Below are 17746 nucleotides of genomic sequence, written 5' to 3'. Positions count from 1 at the left end.
CATATTTGAATTTAATCAAATGTGAAAAACGTGAAGTGGTAGTCTAACAATTTACTGTTACAATTCAATAACAGGTCCAATTTTCAGCAGAGGCCAAGATATCCTGACATCAAAAACTCTGGATTCATAAAATAATTTAAATAATAATTTAATCAATAATACATTTTAAAAACTCAGTTGCATCTGTCATGAGGCTCTCTGTGCCTGGTCAATGTCTTTCAAACTCCACAATCTTAGAAATTAAATTACATCATCTGGGTTAATTTCTCAGACAGAGTTCCTCCAGAGCCAAATAATACATTTTAATACGTTTTCACAGGTGACCCCAGTTGTGCATTCACTACACAGTGATTCCCATTAACATTATGGATAATGCCTTCTAGTGGGGAAATGTCTTTTTATGATTACTAAGACAGCTTTACGCACCACAATGTTAAGTTCCACTAGGTGGGTGAAGACAAGGCTTCTCGTTTTTTTACATCTGTGCATCACATCACAAAGCCAGTGCTGTATTAATGTAGCTGTAACTGCATGAAAAAGCCCTTTACTTTCATTACACATGAAATCTGTCTTGCTCTTACTGTGACTAACATTTCATTATCGTTAGCTTCTAACTAACCACTTAGAGTTCTGTAACTTAATGGTGCCATTAGAGGCTGTGAGGAGAGTATTCCAGCTTCACATTGTAACTGCAGTCTGTGACTGTATTGTACTGGGAAGGTATGTTGGGCATTTTTTAATACTAAACAAGACCTCCAACATTATCCAGTATTTATGTGCCAGTTTTAGCATGCATATATAGTCTCTTAAAGCTGAATTAATCTCCCTTTCATCTACAAAACAGCAAATAGGCATATACCAAAACACAGTCATAATGCCACTTGATCTTTAAACCTAACCAAAGAGCAAAGCACTTGAATTCTTAATTGTTGTTTAGATAATGCCCTTGTTTGCAGTGTGAAAATTACTTCTAATCAATTATGCAGGGAGCTTATTTATTTGTGCATGAAATCCAGTAGTAGACATTATAGTAGTGCAGTATTAAATAAAAGCTGAGACATTACTCACCACAAATAATGCATGAACACATTTAGCAGGTGCTTAAAGGTGGTACTTCAGAACTTTCTGAAAGGTTGGTAGGTGTGATAGGAAGGACTAGCAGTGCTTTTGGCTGATCCAAGCAGGTGCAAATAATCCATTACAAGGTTTTTTGTAATTTGATTTCATGGCTGAAAGAACATGTGAATAAAGAGAAAACAAGAGCGAGCAGAATGTTCCTTGTTTGACCCCAAAGGGTAGCATGTACTGTACTGTAAATTAGCTGCCTTCACTTTGACACACAGATGCAGCGAATGAGGTCCAGCCCCAGTAACATACCCTGTACCAGTCACTGTGACACAAATTTCTCTTTTTTCCTTTCTTTGTTTGACTGAAAGTTTTCCATTTGTTGGCAACTTCAGAACACACCTCGTGTTTTTAGACATTATAGGATTCAGTGTTTGAAAATGTTCTGTGTGTTATGTTATTTACCAATACGTTAACATAGTTTTACCAAAAACATTATGACGCGACATCTTTTAAGACAAAAATAGATTTATTTTCACCATTTTCTGCATTATCTTGCAAATATTTTGACATATACATACTTTTATATCTGGTACATACTCGTCTGTTTCTAAGCTATACAGTCCTACCAGTGTATGATAATAGCCAGTGACAATAAGTAAGCATAATTAGGCTGCAGCATGTTTCTTGTTTTTTTACCATATACTAATTAATTAATTAATTGTGGCATACTGTTTGCTCTCTCCGCAGTTTGCTCGCATGTTCTACAAGCTGGAGGAAATAAGTGAGCAGAGAGCAAATAATTCACTTTTGTTAATTTGGTGCAGGGTCAGGCATAGAGCAGTAGCTTTTAAGATGGAAATTATTCTTGGTTTTGCTCAGAGATACTTGAGCAGACATTTGCAGCAACTTAATTACAGGCATATATTTGGCTCGACCTTTGGCCACAGGTAGCTTAAAAGCCTCTGAAGCTGTGCCCCCCATCAATACTAGAAAACCTCTGTGAGGCAGAGCTAGAACATCTCACATTTCAGAGATGTTTAATTTGAGGCTTCGCAATGAGAGCAAAGGAAATCGAGGAAGAGGTCAGCGCCTCAGAAACCCAGATGATACATTATTAGTACACATGTCTGGTTGAGGTTCAACTGATTCAAATCAGTTGTCCAAGCTGGAGAAACCTTTCAAAGCTGTGGTGAGATAGAGTTGCAGTTTCCAAGGCTGAGGATGACAACACCTTGAACAAGGAATGAGTCAGAGTTCTAGTGAGGACGAGGTTTGTTTGGTAATTTTACTAGAACCACACCAATATCTAGATATATATATAAAAAAATCGCCAGATTGAGCAGTGTCACCTTTTTTTAAAAAAAAAAAAAAAACACACAAAAGAAATCATAGCACTTTAATTAACTGGGTCAGTAGTTTAATTTAGTATTTGTTCCGAAAGCTCTTACACTGGGCCAGTTTTCACACCACAAGGGGTGCAAGGTGGCCGTGATAGCTGATTGAAACGTGGCAGAATGGTAGAAAGGTGTGACACTGCAGGCGTGTAAGAGATGGAAAGACGAACTCTATGCTCTTGGTGTAGGCATGTTCCTCTGCAACAAAAGAGAGGAATGCGACATTCAGAAGGCTAAAGAATACACATCATGTTCTGAGCATAAGGAAAAGATTCTGCGATTGAATTGGAGCATCTATAATAAAAAAGGTAAGTAAGATGGGAGCATGTAAAACAGGGCTATTCAATTAATTTGGAATTGGGGCCAGTTCATGAAAACGAGGCAAAATAAGGGGCCGGAGAATATAGTAGTAATTATAATTATGGTAACAAATAAAGAAATTACAACAACATACTGAAGGAATCAATATATTCTATTTTGTAAATGCAGAACAATATATGCACATTGTGATGCACTAAGACACATAGGCCCAAGGCATTGTTACATTCAAATGGCAATACAATGTTGAAAAATCAGAGACACAGACAATTAGAGAAATGCAATTAACCAACAGAGAACATCCACTTAATTGCACATAACTGTACCAACACAACTTTACAGCTCGCTATCCTCAACTGACAATGAGGAGAAACATTTCAGTGATGCATGAAGCATGAAGTTTCTCCACAAGTTCTGCGACTGTTTTATCTCTGCCCTGAAACTCCATGTTGAGTTGGTTCAAATGATGGAAAACGTCGCTCAAAAAGCAAACAGCGGCATTAAACTCATCATTTTCCACCAGAGACAGAAACTTGCCAGCTTTTTTCAATTTTGAAGACCGGAGAAACACCAGAATCTCCTCTCTTAGTTCACAAAAACGTTTCAAAGCGTTTCCTTTGCTAAGCCATCTAATGTCATTGTGAACGAGCAACTCTTTATATTCAGCAGACATGTCGGTCAACAGCTTGCGGAAAAGGCGGTGCTGTAAACAGGAGGTACAACGGATGAAGTTTATAATTGCCATGACAGAGTCCATGGTCTCTTTTAACTCACCACTGAGCTTGGCACACAGGAGGCTTTGGTGGATCATGAGGCAATGTAGAGATCTCACCTGCGGAGCCGCTGCTGCCATCCTCCCGGCGAGCCTCTGATCCCTGCCCGCCATCGAGGGCGCACCATCCGTCACCAACACGTTGACGCGCGCCAAATCCAAGTTGTTCTCCTCAAAGAAAGAAACAATTTTGGTGAAGAGAATCTCACCGGTAGTGTGCCCCTCCATGGGAATGAGTCCAAGCAGATCCTCACGAAAACATTCCCCATCAAAAACTCGCACAGCTGTGCAACATCACTGAGACATCACCTCGGCCTTCCTCAGCTTGTCCGAAAGCGTCTCGAAAACGTCCGATGCAAAGGGACTCGACTCTCCTCATGTTTGTCAGAAATTGGAATTTGCTTGATCGACTCGATAATGTTTTTTTTCGGGTCTTCTCATCTGTTACCACCTCCTCAATGGATGCCAGCATACACTCATTGACTGTCTCTGAGTCTGTAAACGCCTTTTTCTTGTTGTCCAATATCCATGCCACTCGTAACGATGCTGCAGTTCTCTCTCTCGATCCGTACAGGCCCGAAACAAAATGCGACGTCTTTGCTCATAACAAGATGTAAGCCCTGTTATCTTCTGCCTCCGAGCAGCAGAGCCCGATGGGAAAGTAACATCAAAGTTAGCATGCGTTGTCTTGAAATGCCTTCTCAAATTATACTCTCTTGCAGATTAAACACACAGGATTCGCGTATTTCTCTGTCCATTCATTGTTGAACTGCCTGTTCTCTGAGTCAACTTTTCTTTTTTTAAGGTAGAGAGAGACATTTTTTCTTGTTAGCCAAACTTCGTGCTTGGCTTGAAAGAAAGTCAGAGCGGTCAGAGCGCGAATGGGTGACTTTGATTGGTCATGTGTGGTCCCCCAAAATATATGTCCGAAACAGGTAGATAGTCTAGGCTTAAAGGGGTGCATACCGCCTCCTACTGCACGAAAGAATGAGACTACCCATATGTAATAACTACACTTCACTCCAAGGGCCGGTACAAAATCCCTCAGGAGGCCGGACCCGGCCCTGGGGCCGCCAATTGGATAGCCCGGGTGTAAAAGATAAGGGTAATATCTGGTTAAGTCATGAGGACAAAAATTGGAGGAAGGAAACAGGGAAATGCCACAGTCTTGGAAATTACAGTTAGGCTATATAGTACTTTGCTATAAAAAACAAAGTGTTACATTTATCGTTCATCTACTGCACTGAAGTCCATCAGGATACAGTTACACACACACTTACCACTTATGTGTCATATACTGGAAAATAATGGGTCATCGGAGTGTTTTTTAGGAAAAGGAGGGAAACAAATCAGTTGTTTGGTAAGAAAATAAATGATAACTACAAACATTTTAGCAGTTATTTTTGGCTCATTTAATCAATTAAGCCCTTTGAACCTGTATTTCTTTGTTGTTTGTCTCAAACAGACCTTTAATGGTCCACTCTCTTCCATCCACCACCATGTCCTTCAATCTTGCTCTTTCAACACTAAATCAGCAAATGCAGCATTCTTTGCAGCTACAAGTCTCACACTCTTTTTCAGTTTGTATAAAATGACTGTAAGGAAATAAGTATGTATAGCAATTATGACAAAATGTGTTCAAATGTGGTTTCAGAGAATGTTAAACTGCTAAAAGTCCCAGACTTCACCTGTCGTGAGGTATAAAGTATAATTAAGTCAATGGACTAATGCCTTCTACTTAAAACAATTACCTTGCTATGCTATTGTGACTCATAGTTTAAAATTTTCCTTGACAATAGTTGTGTCGTGATTACTGTAGTTAATGTGCTGAGGTCAGTTTTCGTCTCATTTGTTTATCTGCCATTGGGTCATACATCGCTGTATTCTCTATTGAAAAAACTCTACTTTAGACCACTGGTTCAAAGTACAACATAGAATTAAATATAAACAGCCATTATACATTTTCTGAAGGATCTTTTTATTATATATTTTTTCAGTTTCTCCCTACTTTTCTCTCCTATTACCAGTTGCTGGGCAACTTAATGTCTCCCAAACGAGGCTAACAACACCAGGCATCTCTTCACACCCCGATGCTGCAAGAGTGTTCCACTTCCCTTTCCTTGAGAATACTTTCAACAACCACCATATTTTGTCACTGTGTGTGACAAGTGGAAGGTTTTTGTCAACAGTAACCTGCCGTACCACCTGCGGACCTGTGACTCAAACTAGCAGTATGCCACTGTTGAATTGTTTCCTAAATGCCTCACTTAAGATACGTGCTTATGTATCAAAGGGTCCACTTGCAAATATCACTCTTGAGAGTTCTGTGAATCTTCACTTAATATCCTTGACAGCAGGTATTAATGTTTTTAGTTTCTCTCTCTTCAGGAGGTTTTTATTCATGTAATATTTTTTCTCTACATTCTGTTTCTGCTGCCACCATCATCTACTTCAATGTGTGAGCAGTTTGTGATAATGGAATAAAAAAAACATTCAGCCACATGACCTCCCTTGGCTTCCATATATACATCATGGTATTGGTTTGAATTGAGTTCCCCCTGGTATTTTGTGTAATGGCTTACTTGCATATATTATATATATATATATATATATATATATATATATATATATAATACAATAATGTGTCTATTGTACCAGTTTTATTATAGTTTGTCATAATTTAATTTAATAATATTTTGGATGCTTGTATGGGTCAAAATGATCGCGTCTTTTCAGATTCTAGTATGCAGAGTCTTCTTCCGAACTCCTAATAGCATTATTTACAGAGACCCAACAGTACCACCATGAGCAAGCATTTGGCAACGAGGGCAAAGAAAAGCTGCCTTTTAAGAAGCAGAAACCTCGAACAGACCCCTCGGCTCTAGGTGGGTGGTCGTCTGTCTCGACCAGAGAAAGAGAAAAAGAAGAGGGAGAATGAAGAGTAGTGAGTTAATCGAAGATAAAGAGAAAGTTTGAGCAAGTAGAGCAAACAGAAAATCAATATGAGATAGAGATCTGTGTTGTATTTGAGTGAGGTAAGTGTGCTTTTTTATTTTCTTGGAGCAAGGATTCTCTGAAATGGATCATTGATGGTTTGAATGATGATGCACTAGATAAAGGCAACGACAGTGGACAAGGTAACAGGTAAAATAATTGAAAAATCTCTTCCAGTTAAGAGGTGATCAATGTGCTTTTTTATTAGTCAGCATGTTTTGTGAGAAGAAAATTATCAGACCTTTCACAGAACTCGACTTAGATGGTGATTAGATTATACTGATGCCTGAGGCATTCATTTTGATTATTTAATGGACGCTCAAAAACCATTTACATTGTAATTTTAGGATGTAGAAGGAAATAAAGAACAGATCCGTCAGGGGGTGAATGTGTTAAATTGATAAAACAAAAGGGAAACATGCTACAAAAAAATACAACAAAATTATAGTTCATACAAAAGCTGAACATCTTATTTTTTTTACACACATCATCTTTCCCATGGCCAGGGAACTTGAGAGGCTCTTCAGCCACAGATTTGCAGTTAACACATCTGCTTTTACTCTTCTGGCTTTGTTTTTTTTTTCATTCAAGGACGACATTTTCACTGCAAGATTCCAGTTTACATCTCCTGGCACTTCCACATACACATATATTTGTATTATCATTAAATCAGTGTAAACAAGTGGAGGTGATACACAGATGCATAATCCAATCATGCTGCAATCCATTTCAACCTAGTATTAGCAGTCAGTTTGCATTATGGCATAGCAATATGGAGTTAGATTTGTGTCTTTATTACATGCGAGAAAATAAATGATCTGAGAGAAAAAAAATGTTTGAGGGAAAAAAAGCATGCTTATCGCTAGTAAAGCTAATCGCTAATTAGGGTAGAAACTAGCTCACTGCTCACTAAATAAATAGTGAAACTATCTAAATCAACATATTCATTTGGCATTTGATTTAAAGATAGTATAAACCAGGTGAGTTTGCAAGTTTACCTAGCATGATGGCTAAATAGCGATTAGCTTTACTAGCGTTTAGCATGCTAATAATATAATACACATTCATGAATATGAGCGCTATTCTTTGTCCATGACAATCTGAGAAACACATGAGTAAAAAGGCAAACTAGCTTACATTTAGGATTGCCTATTTAATGTTTAACCTTCAGTGATGTTAGCTGAGCTGAACTCCACATTACTAACCTGTTAAACATCCTTTAATACCTCTGATCTGTTGCTCTCTAACCTGTTAAACATCCTTTAATACCTCTGATCTGTTGCTCTCTAACCTGTTAAACATCCTTTAATACCTCTGATCTGTTGCTCTCTAACCTCTCAAACATCCTTTAATACCTCTGATCTGTTACTCTCTAACCTGTTAAACATCCTTTAATACCTCTGATCTGTTACTCTCTAACCTCTCAAACATCCTTTAATACCTCTGATCTGTTGCTCTCTAACCTGTTAAACATCCTTTAATACCTGTTGGGGCTACATAGTCGTTCCTATGTTGGGAATGATTTTGATTACCAACTTGCTCAGCTACCTACCCATCGAGTTGTGTGTGTCATCATCTTACCCAAACATTGGAGTCTCCGCGCTCAACTAAGGCAGCGCATCGATGCCGGTGAATCGACAATGGTGTAATGATTGAGTTCGATTCCCAAGACGATTCTCACCCGACTGGCCAATAGGAACGTGGCCCCGTCCATGACATTATTTTCACAGCGAGAGCAAAATCCTGACACGAGAAATTGCATCGAGAGCAAAGACTTAGGTTTTGAGAGAGAGAAGAAAAACGTTTTGAGAGAAACACATTATTATTTTTTGCTATTGGAATGAAAACTTTTTCTCTCAAACATTTTTTTTTCTCTCATATCATTTATTTTCTCACATGTAATAAAGACACAAATCTAACTCCAAAATAGCAGCCCACATCTCTCTGTGAGATATCAATATTTAACTGGCTGCAAACAAAAGGCTGTAAAAAATCCTGCTTTAGTACTTTGGACTGGCGGTAGCTTTGGAGCCAACGTGGATGGCAACATTTCTGGCAAGAATGTTTAATGAGAAGGGGGAGGATCTGTTGAAATTAATCTGGGGGACGTTGCGATCATTTTTGGTTTGATGTCTCTGACTATGGACAAACTACTATCAGCTATCATGGGTGGTGGACTTCTTGCTGGATCCTAACGAGTGGACTTGTCATTGTGTGTCCCTTCCGGACCGGCGGCGAGCTGGTTGGACATGGGGTTAAGTATGTGCACTAGAAACAGTCCTGTAGAGCTGCCGTAGTTTCATCTGCCCACACTTCAACAGTTTTTACTGATGGTTTGACCCTTTTTATCAGCTGGGTTTAAGTAGAAAGGAAAAGCAGGGAAACATGGTCTGATCTCATTTCTCCAAAATGGGAATGGAATTTAGGTAAAACAGTTCTGAGATCTGTTTTATCACAATCAAAAGCAACAATAAAAACAAAGATAAAAAGTATATAAAAAAAAGAAAATGTGACAGTGTGAAAGAGAATTATCACCTGCAGCTCCTCTCGGCTTAACTGCGCTTTATAGTCAGTTTTAGCTCATTGTTTAGCTGTCTGGCCCACAATCTACCGTTTTGGTTCACTCTTACTGGTCTCATAGCATCATTTTTGGCTACAGAAGGCAGCTGTTTTCAGTGAAATAACAACCTATCACAGCACCAATCAGCATAGACACAGTTAACAACTAGATGGTGAACAGGAGAGCAAGAGCTAGAAATTTCCCTCAGGAGTTGAAAGAGACCAAAAACAGATCGGAAAGAGAGTGAATATTGGACATACATTCATCGCATGGTCAGAAACACTCAAACAACATTCAAAAGAATAATAATGTTGCTTCGTAACTGCCGGATGTGTAAAGAAGCAGCACTTTGCTATTAAGTTAAAAGGTCAGTGTTGTGTTCACAACTTGTTTCTGCTTCCCACAAATGGCCAAACTGATTAGCTTTGTGTAGGTTTAAAAATTCTTTCTGGGGGGTTGCAATGAGGGAAGATACTGCTATTCTATTATCATTATTAATGGTTTAAAGGTTTTTCATTATATGCACCCATACTATTGTTGTATGTTAAGTTTTGTTATCAGGCAACAACAATATGAATCTATATTTAGACTGTGCTCCATAATACTTCATCTCATCCAACTGCATCATAAGCTTCTCTGAATATTTGTCAAAAAATGACCTTCATCTCAGTGCTCTAAAATAATGTTGCTGCATGGACTACTTTTTAAATGTCTCCTGCTTTTCTCAGCTGGCCATTTGTTAAGGGATTATTACAGCCATTTATCTCTCCAGTTCATCGCTCTCATTGAAGCTTAAACCATAGCTTAAACTGAGATGGTGTTTTAACTACTTTTTATTATAAGTGCTTTTGCAGAGTTTTTGAAGCCCAGCATCAATTCATTGATCAATCAACTACAGTTATTCAAAAGGTTCTTGTTTCCCTTTCATAAAAAACTATTTTTGGTGTGAATACAATTGTTTTGGAAGTTAGTTTTTAATATCATCTATTTTTATTCCATTTATACCCTCTAGATCTTGAAAGCAATATTTCAAGATTACTTAATTAGAAAAATAAATTAGGGTTTCAAAAACTATTACCTGAATTTTGCCTTTTAATTACTAGCTTTAGCACCCAGGCATTACTCCACTATCTTTTATATTGATGCTGAGTTTTTTTTTCGGTGCTCTCAGGTCTTTTCTTTTTCTGTTTTCTGACAAGCTATTCAATTGGCCTCGTCGTGTTGGCGTTTTGAGTCAGAGAGGCCAAAGGTGCACAGTCTGCTCTGTGGACTTGTGGTGTGTTGTCAGTTTCTGGCTGTTAAAACTTTATCCATAAGCTACGTTGTCAGAAGAACTGTGATCTAAGGGGAAATACTGCTCATCAACCAACCACCAAGTCTAGGATGTCAGAGGTTCCCACAGTGTAACTGTCAGCTACCCAGTCATAGAGATGACACATTGATGTAGCAGGTACATACAAAACCAGTATGATCTTTCAACATTGTGATCAAGAAGATGCAAGAATGAAGAAGGAAAAAAAAGTGAATTCCAGAGAGAGAGTTTACCAGGAGGCATTATGCTGAGTATGTAAATAACATATCTGCCATCTGCTCATGCTTTAATGAAAATTGTTGCACAATTTATATTCATAATCTCCTGTTGGTACATCTTGTTTGTTGCCCATATGCATCTGGTGATGTTACTCAAAGGAGGAATGTGGAATCAAATGCTGTCACCTGAGCAGGTAGATCAAATAGTCAGTCTGGCAAACTGAGGTTGGTTGAAAAAAAGAAAACAGGAAAAAGGTAGGAAGAAAAAGATGATTATACACAGTATAATGTATAATGCTAATGTAACCTAAATTACAGCTTAAGCAGTGAGTTAGAGAGGGTTGATGAGAGAAGAACAGGTGCCCAGAGAGGGAAAACAAATGATGGACAGGAAAGACATGATTGAATAAACAACAAAACAGGAGCTGGTACAGTTTGTCAAACACCTCGGCTGTCCGATTCCCAAGACCTTTCTAAATGCAGCAGAGAAATGCAGCCCACAACCACTATTATAGTGTTACCAATATTCCCTTTGGACACAGCTCAGTTTGCAGGAGAGGTCCACGTTCAAGTCTGTCTTAAAACTATTCTCACATGCTAATATACAGTATGTGTGAAAAGAGTTATAGGCCTTTCTCACAGCAGATGTTTTGACATGCTACAGTCAATCTATCCATTTATCTGTAGCAGTTTTTGGTTCCTGGTATTGTTCTTACTGGGATACCGTCATGACTTACCGGCACACTTGAAGAAAACAGAGCATTTATGTTATTTTCCTACACCAACATGCCAAAACGTTGGGCGTAAAAACAGATCTGTTGCTGTTCTTACCTGTTCATACTGGCAGTGAAATGATCTATTAATGGAGAAAAAGGAAAGTTTGTAAGATTGTGACTGTGTAGTGGAGGAACATTATGTGGTGGAGAAAAGTGTTGCTGAGGCAATTAAAATAATCGGCTATGGGAGGCTGTGTCAAGACAAAAGATGTTTGAAATAATTACTCCACTGTTCAAGGCTTTTGAGGTACTGACTATAGAGAAAAAGAAGAGTGGAGTGCATGGCATCAAAGTACAATAACGAATGTTCGTGTGGGGTCAACTCTCAGGTTTCCACCCAAATGTGGGTAGATTATTGTGACAGGGAATGTAGTATTTAACAACGAAACAACAAGGCTTCGGAGAGCAAACAGTTTATATTTGGCTTTCATTATTTACAACTTATACATGCAAAATGAATGAGTTGTTGGTCATTGCAATTGCCCCACCTCCCCATGCTGGTCCCTCTTTAAGACTAAGAAATAAGAGAAATAAGAATAAGAAAAATAATTTATAGTCCTCACTCTGCAAAAATACATTACAAAATTCAGTTACAAGGCTTTAGCAATCTTTTTTAGAGCAACTAACCTTCTTCGTGTGTCCTCTGACAATGTTTCTGAGCTGCAGCGGAGGGACAATGACACTGAGAGAGAGATTTGTACTAAAAGAATGATCGTCAGAAATCTCAATTTACAGAGATCTGCTGCTTTTTTTCATGGCACCCCTCATGTCCACTTCCACCCACACAAAATCCATACTACTATATTGTATACCATTTTCCAGCTCAAAAATGACATTATGTAAGTAAAGATTTTATTCTTATAATCCATTACATGGTTCTGACTACATATTCCTGATGTATTTTGCACCTTGAAAATGAACAATACCAGAACACACAATGAAGTCTGACAGCGGTGAGCTATCATGTCGGCAATTATAGCTGCATGTTAACAGGTTTTTTTTCCATTTTGATATGTTTTCAAAATGTTATATAAATGTAGTCAATGTAAATGTTACTTCATTTTGATGTAGGATAGAGGAATATCAATACAATACTGTTGTAAATGTGAATGAATAACTCTGGTGGCACCCTTGGACCGTCCTTGGGCACCCCAGAGTGTATTGAGTGTATATCAGGAATTGTGAATGAGTGATTTCTGACTCTTTTTTTTCACAGGCATCCCTTGTATGTTTCCATCAGCTCCCTGAACCTCACTGGATAATTCATCAGTGAGATTCAGTCAACATGTACTGAGCTGAGCTGCATTAACATTCTAGCTATATCTGAGCCTTGCTTGTTATCCTGTCTGCTCTGTTTTTGTTTGTTTGCCATGCCAACTCCACTACTCTACCTGTAAAACTCTTTCTATAATTCTGCTAAAACTAATATCATTACATAATAAGGAAGTACAGTACTTAAGTAAATGTACTTAGTTACTTTCCATCACTGCTTATTGAAAACCTATAATTAATTCAGGCTGTGTATATTCATTGTAAAATTGCCAGAATTACACGCTGAAGAAAAGGTCTGTGTGGCAATATTAAAAAGTTTAATGGTAGTCTTTTGTTTCAAAGGTGAATACTGATACATTTTCTGTTTACATTACTTTGTCATAAAAACTTTAAATTTAGTTCTTATTTGAAATGGAAACTCAAGAAATCTGTATATGCACCTCTATCGCAGTCCTGCTTTGTTCCTGCATAGCTACATCCCAGCAGGGGGAGCAACAGTGTCCACAGTATTCAGCATTCAACATAAACACATTGCTTACAGGTCTGTTAGAAAATCATTTTTGTCAATCACTTGTCTTTAACAACCAAACTTCCTACAATCAAAGTCTTTATGTTTGTTATCAGGAATTGGGAGTAAAATGTTTTACACCATTTTGCCAGTTAGCAATAGATTGGCTGAATACAATACAGTTACCTGTGAACAGGTTCAGGGTGATAGATTGTCCGTCGCCCACATTGCGCTTTGTTTAATGTAACTGACTGACAGCCAGAAAGAGACAGAAACAGCATGGGAGCCAGAGTGCTTACATCACTTGCAGGTACTGTAGGTTGAATGAAAAGGATAAATGAAAAAGGTCTACTTTTTAATAAAAATGAACAAAGCATAACGTAAGACAGCAGGACCAAGGTCAGACCAGTGTTTGCCCGAAGCAGACAAGACGCTAGATCATAAAAAGACATAATAATTGAAATCATTTTGAGCTGTATAATAATGTAATAATAAGTTGTATAATAAGGTATTTCAGATTAACGTTCCTGTTAAAAAACTGTAAGGAGTGGTCGGAGAGCAGATGGACGTGTTGAACATGAACCACCATGGCTGTAAAAATATATTTTTAATAAATGGAAACTTTTGAGTTGAGTAAAAGTATAGAAGTATAGCAAATGTACTTTAATAGTACTCAGGAAGATTGCCCTGTTACTGCATTAATATTTTTAATTGACTTATTTTTCGATTTGTAGAAATTCCACAGATCCTTAAGTGACACCTTCATCATCTTCATCATTCAATACCTGTTTTGTCCACACGTCAAAATTATTAAAAATAAATGTAAATAATTAAAAGGAAAAGCATCATACGCTTACATTTGTGAAGCTGGAAACCATCAAATGTTTTTGCATGAAAAAATTAAATAATTTTCTGTCAATCAACTAATTGATTAATCAACTAATCGTTTAAGCTGCACTATATACTGTTGGGTAGTTTAATTTATATTTATATTTAAGCTGTCAAATGAAGGTAGTGGACTCAAGTAAAGTACAATGCCTCAAATTAATACTCAAGGACAGTAATTGAGTAAATGTACATAGGTCTTAATCGCATCATCTGTAGACAACATTTAAGTATAAGTGGAATTAATACAAAGTGGCCTTTGTTACATAAAGTGATGGTAGCTCAAAACTTCAAAAACACAAAAAATACTGATCTTTTTTTAAAAACTATTTAGAAACACTGTCAACAAGTTGTGTTCATTCACCATTCTTCTGAAAGAATGGTTTGCTTATAATACTAATTATGTCAAATTTCTAAATTGTAGATAAAAACAGACAATAGCCTACTTCAATACCATGCCCCTATTATCAAGGCTAGATTGTCATTGATTTGAAGCATCACACTGAACACTGAGTATTGTGCAAGTTGTCATCTTCACAAGCCAGCAGGAGTGTTGTCAAAATATTCAAGACATGGTAATGAAAGGCTGTCCTTGTTCAAACACTGAAGGTATTCTGTTTGTCTGTACAGAGATTACCTTGATTAAGGCCACAAGCAGAAACACGTTGGTCTGACAATAAAGTTGTTTTATACTTTATACTCTGAATGTTGCTGGAGTTTTGACTTCTTAATGGGTAACTTTTAATTTAATTAATTTTAATTTTAATTTTTCGCGTTCATTTTATCTGTGTTTTTGTGTCAAAGTGACTAAGGAGCCAGGGACAACAAGTTTTGAATTTGGTCCACTATTGAGTTAGAGCGCTGTAACCTGCAGCTGTGAAGCACATGTCAATGTGGTCTTGGAGGGCAATTGCACACCATCTGTGAAATCTTTGTGGTCATAGGGTCAGAGCACCACCGATCTCCTGAGTTTCACAGCTCTGCAGCAACTGGTTCACCCTCCTCTGCCTGTTGCCCCTTTCTCTTTCCTTATCTGCTCTTCAATTTGTAGTCCTATCCGTATACCCCAGCTCAAATAAATAAGGGTGACCATCGATTCAATGGCCTCATCCAAATGAGCTAAGTAAGTCATGACACTCAAAATCTTGTACATAACACTAAGTGATGCTTTCTGTACTCCAACACAACAAACCCTTCCTGGCCAGCATTACGCTTCCTGCAACAAGTCACCTCACCTCTACAGAGATGTCAGAGTGAGACTTGTTCTTGTTCAGTGAGACCCTGAACAAGACTTGGTTAGAAAACACAGCGGGTCAAGTGAAAGGAACAGAAAACGTTTTATTTCTCTGTAGGGTCAGGTTGTCAGACACTTATAATAACAATCTGAGCTGGTCGGTGGAAAAACCAAGTATTGATATTTTGATGGTTCCTGATTTCTTGCAAGGATTACGTCTCAATAATGGACCAAATTCAAAACTTACCATCATGCCAGAGTAATTGTAATTCCAATAGGAAGAGTGTGAAATGACATAGTACAAAAAAAAAAAAAAAGGTTAGCACAGTTAGCACTTTATTCTTCAAGTGGTTGATCTATCAACATTTAACCCAGCATAATGGAAACAACATTTGGCCTTCTGAAGTGCCAGAATAAAAGATCATATAACATTTAATAACAAGCAACAAACTCAAAGTTTAGACGATACTAGGTCTCACTGTTTGGGTCAAAAATATTAACATCAGAGTCAGTGAAGCTCGCGACACGCTGACATTTTGGGGTTCATTGAAAGTAACAGTTTCTTTCTATTTGTGACAGACACAGACAAAAGAATGGCCTTTACAAAAATGCCTATAAATATTATCACAAGACATTATAATTGTTTTATCAAAATTAATTAAAACCCTAGGGGGCACCCAGATGGTGAAAAGGTATAGGACAGTGAGAGTAAACGCTCTGTAGAGGAAAACAGGAAACTGCAGAAATATGTTAAATAAGTATGAGACTGCAAGTCTTCCAGTAATTGTCACAAAATTGTTTCCATCATCACAGAGACACAAAGCTTGTGGCATTTTCATAATGGCCAAATGTAGTGCAGGTCAGTGCCACCACAATCAAATGAAGGCTGACTCATACTTAGAGCACACTGTGCTTCTGTCCCCCTCATCCCTCCTTTAATATGCAACTTATGCAACAGAGATATTCCGTAAATGGCATAGTGTCGACACTGCTGGTCAGGATGACCTTTATGAGCTCACAAGCTCTTAGACGACCTGTTTGGCATTTCTCACTTATTTCCTCTTCCACTCAAGGTCTTCCCTCAGGGACAGAATGGTGCAACAGATTGTCAGGTTGTAAGAGCAGGTCTCAGTTCTTTTGTGGAATTGGGGACATCTAAGTGTTGCAGGCAACGTTATTTGAGGCAGGGTGTCAGGGTTATGCCATCAGACCACTTCAAGAAAAAAAGTCTGGGAAAAAAGTTTTCTTGACTAGCTATCCTGTCTTTCCATCATTCTTGAATTAAGATGTTACTGATTTGTATAATTTCCAACATCTTTTTGTCACATTACACAATTTTTAATAGAAAACAAACCCCCTCACATTCTTTACTCCCTTTCTGTCTGAGCTTTTTTTCACTTACATAGAGAAGAATATTATATTATTATTTATTATATAAAAAAAACAGAGGTTTAGTTAACCCATCACTAATTTCCAGTGGTGGAATACAATAAAGTACATTTGTGAAGTACTGTACTTAAAGGACCAGTGTGTAGGATTTATTGGCATCTATCTGTGAAGTAGATTGCCACTCCCTTGCCTTCTCCCTCCAAGGGCAAAGAAGGCTGTAAAAAACAGCCATATCTAGAGCCAGTGTTTGTTTACTATTTTTGTTTAGCGTGTTAGTTATAGCTGAATGTCTTTGCTTCTATGGTCATAAAAGTATTGGACAACATGACATTTTAATGTGACCTCAGGGGAAACATGTCTGTGCCCATTTAAATGTAATTCAGTCAGTAATTGTCTGATATTTCTCTAAAAAGAATAAACGTCAGTCTAAAGATGGCTTTCTCAAAGCATCCCAATCATTCTTCATTACAATTGTGAATTACTTGCAAGCCCCAATGTGACCATCAATGAGGATGCATTGTTTGACGAGGTTACTGGCCTGCAAGAATTCCTTAAGAGAAGATTGCTTGAAGAATGGAAAGCATGTGAAACACCGCTTAGGTAGAGAATAACATCCAATACACTAATCTGCCTAGCATCTGTTGTCATGTGTTTACCTTGATGTAATGCACCAGTTGAGAGAGTGTATTTAAAATAAAAGATATATGGACAGCAGCAAGAAATTACTACTGTCATTATATACTGTCAGTGGTTTCTACCATCAAGGCCATGCTTATTGTGAAAATTATTAGTTACCTTAGTTTGGAATCACAGATGTGTTGAAAATTGTTGATAGAAAGTTGGTTAAGTTCGCTGAGTTGGGTGTATGTGTACGTCAGTTTTGATCTAAAGTAAATTTTTCTAATATCACCGGTCAATACTATCAGTGCATACCACTCGAAAGCTCTGTCACGACAGTAATTGTGTTTACACTCTCATTCATTTTGCTATGTCTCACTACTGCATAGTGATCGAAACTAGTTGTTTGCATTCTTTCATTCACTGTC

This window comes from Dicentrarchus labrax, unplaced genomic scaffold (genome assembly GCF_905237075.1).
Source record: "Dicentrarchus labrax unplaced genomic scaffold, dlabrax2021, whole genome shotgun sequence".
NCBI classification, from domain to species: Eukaryota; Metazoa; Chordata; class Actinopteri; family Moronidae; genus Dicentrarchus; species Dicentrarchus labrax.
This window is presented reverse-complemented; position numbering follows the sequence as displayed.